The sequence below is a fragment of the Protomyctophum parallelum genome, assembly GCF_964188405.1.
Source record: "Protomyctophum parallelum genome assembly, chromosome: 14".
Classification (NCBI taxonomy): domain Eukaryota; kingdom Metazoa; phylum Chordata; class Actinopteri; order Myctophiformes; family Myctophidae; genus Protomyctophum; species Protomyctophum parallelum.
In genome coordinates, this window is record NC_139709.1 from 30009272 (window position 1) to 30019652 (window position 10381).

A 10381-nucleotide genomic window follows, 5' to 3' on the forward strand; every position below is an offset into this window, starting at 1 on the left:
GTGGGGCTGACCTACATACATTTAACTGCATTTGAGAAATAACTGTATCTGACTATCAACTATGCATTGGCAACCATTTAAGAGATGAGCCATGTGTTGGGGATCATCCCTATGTTCCCCAGGTTCTATGTTCCCCAGGTTCTAACGCTTTCAGGGTTAGCGTTAGGTTTCTGGTTTAAGGAGTGTTTTGTACTATAGACAATTATAAGTACAGAACAAAGGATGTTTGTTTTTGCCATCTTTGTTAGAGTTAATTATGTTTTATTTTATGCCAGTGTTAATTTTTAGTTGGCTAAGACTAGATACTAGTTTAAGTAGCCTAGGCATAGGCATAGCCTATGCTTAATGTAAGTCGCTCTGGATCAAGAGCTTCTGCATGGTGGGTAACATATAACCTGGGGAACATAGGCAAGTCAAAGCAATTTTATGTGTATCTCACTTTTCAACATCAGGCAATTAAGATCAGCTCAACATCAGGCATTAAAAAATTACATTAGGATGCAATTAAACAGGTAGCCTATACAAGTAAAAAAAACAAAACAATTACAGTGCAGAAGAAAGAACCCAATCGCAGCGGCAAACAAAAGTCTTTAGTTGTGATTTAAAATAAATAAGAGTGGAAGCAGACCTGCAGTTTTCTGGGAGTTTGTTCCAGATTAGCCATGCATTTTCCTTTGAAAAGATGTAAAAAACGAAATGCTGCTTCCAATCCCCACGTTTATTTTTGGTATTATTTTCAGAAAGCAGACCTTTCCCAGTTGACCTGAGATCAGGATGGTTTATAATGTTTGAACTGGGGACCCCCCACCCTGACTCGTAGTTTCTTGGAATTGTAGGAGTTGAGGGCAGCATTGCATTTGACTCGGTTTCACAGATAAATGGCTATTGCGAAAATAGCCAAACTACAAGTTCACAATTCAATTCACAATGCTTCACATCGAAGATTGACTATTTTCACTGGGTTTTTTTGGCGCTTCATTAATAGGTAGGCTTATATTTGACCATTTGGCCATTGTTTGACCATTTTTTATGGTATCATTTATTGGTTACTTTTGTCCTTAAATTATCACTTTAGAATGGTGCAGATAACCCTGTATGTATGTTGTTTTGTTTAAGTTTGTTGAATGAGAAAACAATGTATACTAACATTAAAATGTTAGTTCAATTTATTGGAATAAAAGCTGTAGTAAATATACTTGCCATTAATATAGTCATTGCAAAGGCATTGTAGAAGCCATCCGCACTGATTTGTATGTCTATTTATTGCTATTATTATCACACTTGTAGTTATTATTGGGCATTGGTTTGATGGGTTGTGTCACTTTTTGGACACCAAGGGCACGCCTCCCCAGGCCTAATTGATTGATTGAGAGAGCATATGTAGGCCTGGGTGATTGGGGAGCGTCATGCACCTGGTGGACAAACCAGTTTTACCAGACAGACAGATAGACAGACAGACAACACAGAAGAGACAAATGCTTGTAATGTACCATCACTGCACTTTAAAGGAAAGTAAATACAAACTACAATGACATTGAACCTGTGGACAATCTACTTCTTATATCTGCGTACATCCATAATCCCTAGGTGCATCAGTGGGTTTGTTGGCTATAAGGTTGAAATGTTTGGAACCAACAAAGAGCCACATCATAGTAAAACTGAGTCCTGTTGGATTTAGATGTGTTGGTTTTTCAAAGTAACAAGGAGGACTCGAACCAGGAATTGGAACAAACATAAGGGAATTAACTAACTGGACGCGCAGCTCAAAGCCACAAAGACTCATCAATTGCCTGGTATGTAGTGGACACTGGAAACCGAATTTAAAAGCTGTATAGGAAAACGGCAATAACTATTGGAGTTATTTTATTTTCGTGTTTTTCCACTGCTTAACTTTTATTGGTGACTTGTTTGCTGGCCATTTGATGCACTGCCGTCCGTTATTATTCTTGTTTTTGTCACTGCCGGACTTTTACTAGTGACACACCTGTTGTTTTGCACTGCCTTTATTTATTTGGGCATTTGCATTTGCGCTGCTGCACTTTCTTGGAAGTTTACACTGCACTGCACTTTTACGTGAGGCAAAAAGGAAATTACAATGTCTGACTCAGATGCCACGAGAGCAGTGAGCGAGGTTGCTCTACAACCTGCAGATGAAGAAGACTGGTGGGAAGACCCTCCAGAGCTCAGTCGAAGGGAGATTGAGATTATCGTGCAGGAGTGGATGGCACGAGAGATGGAGAGGGAGCAGAGGGAGAGCATTTTGGCCACATATGGCGTGGCGGAGGAAGATGCACCCCCGGGAGAGGATGGCAGAGAGACATGGCAGGAAGGAGAGGACAGTGTCTCCAAGCCGAAGATCCCTCAGGAGGAGAACATTCTGCAGCTGAAGGATTTCCAGCGGGAGCAGCTGACTGACCCTGCAGAAGAGGACGGAGCGGAGGACGGTGAGATGGCTGTGGAGACGGGCGGCTCCTCAGCTCTCAGCGTCACATCTGAAGCTGGAGATCACTATGGACAGATGCTAGCCCTCCAAGCAGAACCCAATGGTACTGAAGTTTCTGACATTTTGTTCGACCCAGTCCATGGGGTCCTGTTGCACCACTACCATGCCACCTGGTACACAGCCATTCTTAAACATAAACAACATGTTTAGCGCCTGGCCACGCTCTGTGACGATATGTCTTCGTGTGAGCGTTTCTGAATATGTTTAGTATAAGTACCCATACATGCCGCTGCGAATATCTCCTGTGGCGCGGAAGCCGTTAAGTATTTTTGAGTGGTGCAACCACTCCTACAACCAGCTTGCAATGTCCTCGTACCTGTTTGTTTGTTTGTGTGTGTGTCTGTGTGTTTGTTTGTTTGTGTGTGTGTGTGTCTGTCTGTGTGAGCATGAGTATGTGACTTAATAATAGCAGTAGGGGGCGCCAGAAACAGTGAGAGGGGTAGTGACTCTAATGAGAGAGAGAGAGAGAGAGAGAGAGAGAGAGGGGGGGGGGGGGGGGGGAATTGCACCACTCAGTTCACACGTGTGTGATTTTTAATATATGTTTGCCCGAATTGGAAGCTTGGATTCTTCTCTTCCTTCCTTGTTTATTGACACCTCATTGTACCGCCTATCTGGCTAGCTAGTGGCGCTATAGCTATGACAGAGCAGATCAGAGGCAGGGACGTAGCCGCACAAGCCAACCGCACACCGGGAGGCGGTACAATAAACGGTAAACAAACAAGAAGAAATAAAGCAACCAAATCGGTCAAACAAAGATAAAAAATACTTAACGGCTTCCGCGCCACAGGAGATATTCGCAGCGGGATGTATAGGTACTTAAAGTTCCCGAATTCAGAATAACTCAAGCAAAAAAAGACCGTCACACGGCGCAGATTCAATCTTAGAGAGAATTTCTACTTCCGCGTTCTGGAATTCCCATACGAAAATATAGTTCTGACCAGGGACCCAACATAAAACTCATCAAAATTTCAGAAAAGCTTTATGTAGGGTCCCGAAAGGGGCTAGACAGATGCGTGAGGGAGATGAAAACGGCAAGCAGGATGCCATGATCAACAACGCTAGCTGGGTTGAGTCAGCTGACACAAAGAGGCTGAACAGAGTGGTGAGGGATCCACTCAGTGGAGAGAGGCATCCTTCCCCATCACGGAGGGCCAGTGGTGGAGGGGACCATGGCACCATGGACTGCATGGAGAGGGCTACATCTGACCATGACCAACAAGGTGGTAAGAAAGAGCTGCCTCTGAAGAAGGAAAGAAGCTGGCATAGGAACCGAAAGGAGGACAAAGGGCCTGGAGAAGAGAGAGCAGAAGGAGAACGAGGAGGGTGACGTGCCGGAGGAAAGGGACAACCACCTGCTCCGCTTCCTGTGGTGGCTTGAGGGCTACATCAAGCCTTCGCCAGACCACTGAGAGCTTTAACTTTTCTTTTCTCCATCTTTCCCTTTCTTTCTTTTTTGCAGTTTCGATCAAAGAAGATTCAGTCAAGCCTAATTACAACACACATACCACATACCTTTGAATAATGTTTTTTGTGTTTGGCTTCTTTGAAATGTATTTTGTAATTGTGTCCATATACTGTGCACAATTAGGGGGGAGTGTAGAAGCCATCCGCACTGATTTGTATGTCTATTTATTGCTATTATTATCACACTTGTAGTTATTATTGGGCATTGGTTTGATGGGTTGTGTCACTTTTTGGACACCAAGGGCACGCCTCCCCAGGCCTAATTGATTGATTGAGAGAGCATATGTAGGCCTGGGTGATTGGGGAGCGTCATGCACCTGGTTGACAAACCAGTTTTACCAGACAGATAGACAGACAGACAACACAGAAGAGACAAATGCTTGTAATGTACCATCACTGCACTTTAAAGGAAAGTAAATACAAACTACAATGACATTGAACCTGTGGACAATCTACTTCTTATATCTGCGTACATCCATAATCCCTAGGTGCATCAGTGGGTTTGTTGGCTATAAGGTTGAAATGTTTGGAACCAACAAAGAGCCACAACAGGCATTGATGGCCTGAGTCCTGTGGTGGGAGTTCTGGTCTGGTTTTGGTGAATAGTAAGTATGGCCTAGTTCCAGTCATTTGGTGGGGGCCGCTCATTAAAAATAAATTAATCCACAAAACTAGCGTAATTTCATTTGTATTGTTGATTTATTTCTACCCAACAAACCCAAGGTAAGCCCTTTAGCAAGCGGAGCCTGCGGCACCACCATGTGCCAGGTGGAGCCTGCAGAACCATTGTGGCTTGAGAATCCACCACTCCTGAATGAAGTGCCTGGTGCTGGGAGTCTGGTCCAACGCACAGGTGCTGGACCTGGTGAGAGTAGGAGTGGTGAGTCCGGACAGGAGTCAACCCACAGAGCCTAGTCCTTCCACTTGCCAGATTGATGCGATCCTCCCGCATAACCTGCAGTCCCGGCAGAGTAGTTCCGGAGGAACAGACTGTGTGGCCCTGGTTTTTCCCTAATGGGACTGATCGAGGGTAGCTATTGGGACGTAAGTCGGGACTTGATCACCCCGGCTGGGTCACCTGAGTGAGGGGTATGATGTTGGAAGACCCGAAACCCAGATGACCTTGGGATACATCACTGAGGAATGAGGATATGTCCCAGGTGCATCCATGTGGTGTATTTTTGTTTTACCCTACTGCACTTTCGTTCAACTTTGACTCCTCTGTCACAACTATTTTTGTGTGTTGCTGCTGGCCACAACTATACTGGACACAAATATTGTTCCCATGTGAGAGAGAGGTCAAAGTTGAACGAAAGTTGCGCCATATGGTAGAAATAGCTAGGCTACTGCATGTAGTCAACAATGCAAATTATGCTAGTTTTGTGGATTAATTTATTTGTGGCCCGCAGGCCCAGACCCCCATCAAATGACCGGAACTACTTAATATCCACAAAAACCAGACCAGAACTCCCACCAAATCAATACCTTTGCAACCACTATATTAATGGCAAGTAGTTCCTACAGCTTTAAGTTCAAAAATCTGAACTAACGTCTAAGCAAATCATCTTCCAAAATCATTTGGGGACCCACCCCTGCAGGTTAACCCCCAATTTCAGAACCATGATCTGCATGGCATGGTAGACCAAGTGATCTGCTTCAGGGAGAAATAGTTTAAACTCAGTCCAATCGATGTTGTTTTATTTGTTTATTTGGATCCCCATTAGCTACTATACCTTAGTAGCAGCTACTCTTCCTGGGGTCCACACATAAAATACATTACAATTAATCATATGAAATACATTTTACAAGACTGTAAGAAAAACAGTTAAAAAATAAAATACAACTAAATATAAAACAAGTGATTAATAAATATAACATCGCAACCATGAATACAATTTCAGTTTGAGTAGCCTACCGTTCAGTATGAAAGCAAGTGACATGAGATATTTCTTTAACTTATTTTAAAAATCTGATTTACTTGTTGCCTGTCTGATTTGTGATGGAAGACTATGCAGCTCTTTCATTGCTCTATATATTACTGTGTGTTGCATTGCATTCGTTTTTGAGATGGGAAACGTAAAAAGACCTGAATGTCTGGTATTGTAGGTGTGTTCATCGGAGCTGAACTTCAGTCTACAATACAGGACAGCCGGAACTTTAGTTGCAATAATACCTCTGACAAAAGACAGCAGGGAAATATGAAGTCTGTCCTCCATCAGTGGCCATCCCAAAGTGGCATGCATTCTGTTGGTGTTTGTTATTTTTGTACAGCACAGAGCAATACGTGCAGGCGCGCAGCTCTATTTTGGACCAATTGTAATTTCACTAAATCCTTTTTTGCAGCACTAGACCATACCATTGGACAATAATCCAAATGAGTGAGGGCCAGTGTTTGCACAATTTGGGGAATGCATTGTTGTGGTATATATTTGGAACATCTCTTAATAACAGACAGACTTCTTCCCATTGCTGCCCTCAAGGGGTGACCTCAGTCATTTGTTTGAGGAAGTTGGTGCTCTAACATTAAAACATGCACACATGACAGATTCTGGGGTCAGTTATAACCTCTGGAAATCACTGAGCTATTTAGATGATCAACTGGGGGTCTTCTACACATTTAAAGCAACCTGTGACACAACAGCAGCAGACATTAAGGTCCAAACCCGAAGTGCAACAGCAACGGGTCAGATTAAGGGACATTTTAGAAACCTCCATGAGTTTCTATACAAGGAAGGGATGGAAAGGATCAATGCACTGAGAGAGGAAGGGCAGGAGATGACCTGGATGATGGAGGAAGAGATTGAGGTTCTGAACAAAGAGATATCAACCCTTTCATGCACAATTAGAGCCGTAGAGGAGGAGCTGAGCGCTGAACACATCTCATTCACACTGATTGATTGATTGATTGATTGATTGATTGATTGATTTATTGAAGTATTTATTAAGAGTTTGCATAATTACAGGAAATTTCAAGCACAACTCAATACAAAAACTGTAGACGACAACATAAAGCATTACACTTGTTTATACAATAGGGCCCACCGTTTTCAATTCAAGATGATGATGATGATGATGATGATGATGATGATGATGATCTTGAACGTTGATGCTAGGACATGATAAAAAATGCACGTTAAATGTGTATCTGCATTAACTATTAAGATCAGTGGGTGCTACCATGCTACTAATACAGCAGCTATTAAGTGTGTATTATGTCGCTCAGGGACACTTGACACGCATTCAGGACAAAATGTCTTGTAAAGAAACACTGATCTGCAATCTCATCAACCAACCTGTCCATACAATGATGATAATGATGCAATGTTGTAATGATCATACGAGGCCTATATGTTTTTTTGTAAAATATAAATAAAAACACTTCCTTTTGATTTGATTTGACTACTGTTAAGTATACTTTTGTCTGCAGAAGACAACTGGTTACCTGCTACCATTTTGCATGAATATCACATCAATTAGATTTTTACTGAACCATTCAATTTAGAAATGTTTGACATCCTTCCTAAAATGACTTAGCAATATGATTGATTTATTTTGGTCTGATTTCTAAAGTAAACTGGACACATGATTGGAATGATGTTTAAATCAAATAAGCTTCTGTAAAAAAGAAAATCCTCTGTCTTCATAACATTACTTTTACTTTTGATGCAGGAATGGTTTCATTTATTTTCTGCTTTTTTCCCTTCTATTTTTTTTAATGGTATGACAAGTACCAGATCTACAAACTCACAACACATCACAGTGTGACTCACTCATTGTAGATAGATGTTGTACAAAATGTAGTCATATGCAAATTGCCAAAACAGGGCAGAGGCCATGTGTTGAAAGTTGAACAACTTGTTAATGTAGCATGTTAATTTCTACTGTATTCTCCCCTGCAGGGAGACTGATATGGCATATACCGGGTGGGGCGTGCCGTGCCGTGCATTTCCAACTTGCTGTGTTCCTGACTTGTATCATTACAGAGTAGGTCGGTGCATTGTTTTAGTATTGTTTTAGGTGGAGGTATAGAACTTTAGAAAGGCCTAACCAGGGACTGGGGTTGCAAATTAGCCTTGGCTACAAACCCATATACATTGCAACGGTTTCATGTTTTTACAACTTGATACATTGTTTTTTATATTGTTCCTATTAAATAAACGCATAAATAAAAAAAGACAATATGAACCTGCTGGGACATTAGAAATTAGCCTACCGGTATTCATAGTCCTGATATTGGCCGTTGTGATGCTGAGTGACACACATGAATACAGTAGCCTGCCCTACACATTGTTGATGCCATGGTTAGAACTCAAATTTGCTCATTGTCAACCACACCATGGGAAAGTGTATTTCAATTTACTGCACTACACCCATTTCTCCATCAGATGTCAATCACGTTGTTTTGAACTCTGCAGTGATCATATTCGTTTCCATGATGAAAATGCCTAACCTTGTGTAGATAATTCAGAATTCAATGCAGTTGACTCTGTGGAATTCTCTACTGGAGGAAGAATTAAAAGCTTTGAAGGCTATTCAAACCTTTTTATAGGAAGCTAATGAAAAGTTGATATATTCTTTATAGTTTTTAATATGCAAACATAGGCCTAAATGCTTGCACTGAGTGTACCATGCTGGGTGCATTTCAACCAGTGTTGGGCAGGTTACTTTTTATAAGTAACTAGTTGTGTGTTTTCCTAACCGTGCGTCACCAGACTTTTCACCTTAAGGCTTTCATTATGATAACGTTATGTCACTTTCTCTTTCTCACGTGTTTCACTCTGGGAGCGCATTCAGCGCACCCTGTCAGTTTACATGACAGACTCCGCACTGGCAGGAGGAGGAGACGGTTCTTTTGGATCACATTATGTAATGCAGTGGGTAACTAGTACTAACTCACCCATTGAAAACACAGTAACTATAATGGCGTTATACTGAATGGGAAAGAGAACTATAGTTACCTTAATAGTTACCTTAATAGTTACCACAAAAAGTAGTTTCTTTACGTAAAGTAACTCGTTAGTAACTAGTTACTCCCAACACTTTCAGTTTCACAAATATTTTGATATAAAAATTAAATAATTTTACCCACTATAATTATAGTTTATCTACATAATTACATAGTGGGAATTGGGAAAAAGCCCTTAACAAGGTGGCCCTTGTGACAGATACTGTGTTTAAGCACGTTCTCCACGGATACGACGCTGGATGTCTTTGGGCATGATGGTCACCCTCTTGGCGTGGATGGCACACAGGTTGGTGTCCTCAAACAGACCGACCAAATAAGCCTCAGCCGACGCCCGGAGAGCCATGCCGGCGGAGCTCTGGAAGCGCAGGTCGGTCTTGAAATCCTGGGCGATCGATCTCCCTCACCAGGCGCTGGAAGGGCAGCTTGCGGATCAGCAGCTCGGTAGATTTCTGGTAACGACGGATTTCCCTCAGAGCCACTGTGGTCACATTATGCTTTGATGCTTGAAAACAGGCTAAACATGCTTATGAATGCTTTTTGCTTTTCTGAATGTTGGCTAACTTAACACATGACATAACACATTAAACCTTAGAGGATTAAACCTTCCATTCCCTGTGTATGGAAATTAAGAGGCCAGTCTTATCCTGTTTTCATGCTATCAAATAGTTACACTGGCTTTAAATCACCTTTGAAGTCAGGCACGGTTCCACGGGGGTGCCAGAGGGGCCCTGACACCCTCAGTTGCAATTCTGCCCCATGCAGTTCTGGACATAATTGTTGTGACTGTAGGTCGCAGATTACTATGAAAACCTGCAAAACCTGTCAGTCAGTCGGTCCGTCCGTCTATCCGTCACACATCGTGACACGCTCCATATATGGCCGTCAGTCTGTCACACCTCGTGATACGCTCCATATATGGCCGTCTCCATATATGAGGATCACAACACTGACCTCATCAAACTCCGAATAGCCGTACATGGAGAAGACTGGATCATCACCTATCTGCATATATGGAGCCAGCCAGAAACTGCCAAACTGCCCACAGCCAGACACAGACAGAGTAGATTATTTTTCTTTTCTTTTTGTATTTTATCATGAACATTAGTGTGGACCAATTATATGAGTTGAAAAGTGGTGAAGTGATCCTATAAATTACACTCCATCATGAACTCTACACTATTGACTGACACATATAATTTGGGTTATTTTTGGTTAAAATAAAAAACTTCTGTTTGGTCACTAATCTATGAGGCGGTTTATCACAGCAGTCTCTCCAACTACATTTCAATAATCCATCTAAACACAAATGGATGCACTGGATTTGCATAAGGCAAGGCAGGTTTATTTGTATATGTCCTTTAAACCTTGACCTATTCTGGCTTGCGTTGTTATTTTTTTCTTTTTCAGTTTGAAGCTGAGCTTGTGTTCAAAACTCACACAAATGG

At 41.9% G+C, this 10381-nt stretch overlaps 1 pseudogene across 1 annotated transcript; it reads right to left on the reverse strand.

Moving 5' to 3' along the window:
* Nucleotides 1–9144: 9144 nt before the first annotated feature.
* Nucleotides 9145–9931, reverse strand: LOC310871237 (histone H3.2-like; annotated as a pseudogene). Its single transcript has 2 exons — nucleotides 9913–9931; nucleotides 9145–9414 (listed from the first exon to the last, which is right to left on the reverse strand). The product of its transcript is annotated as a histone H3.2-like (transcript).
* Between the last annotated feature and the right edge of the window lie 450 nt (nucleotides 9932–10381).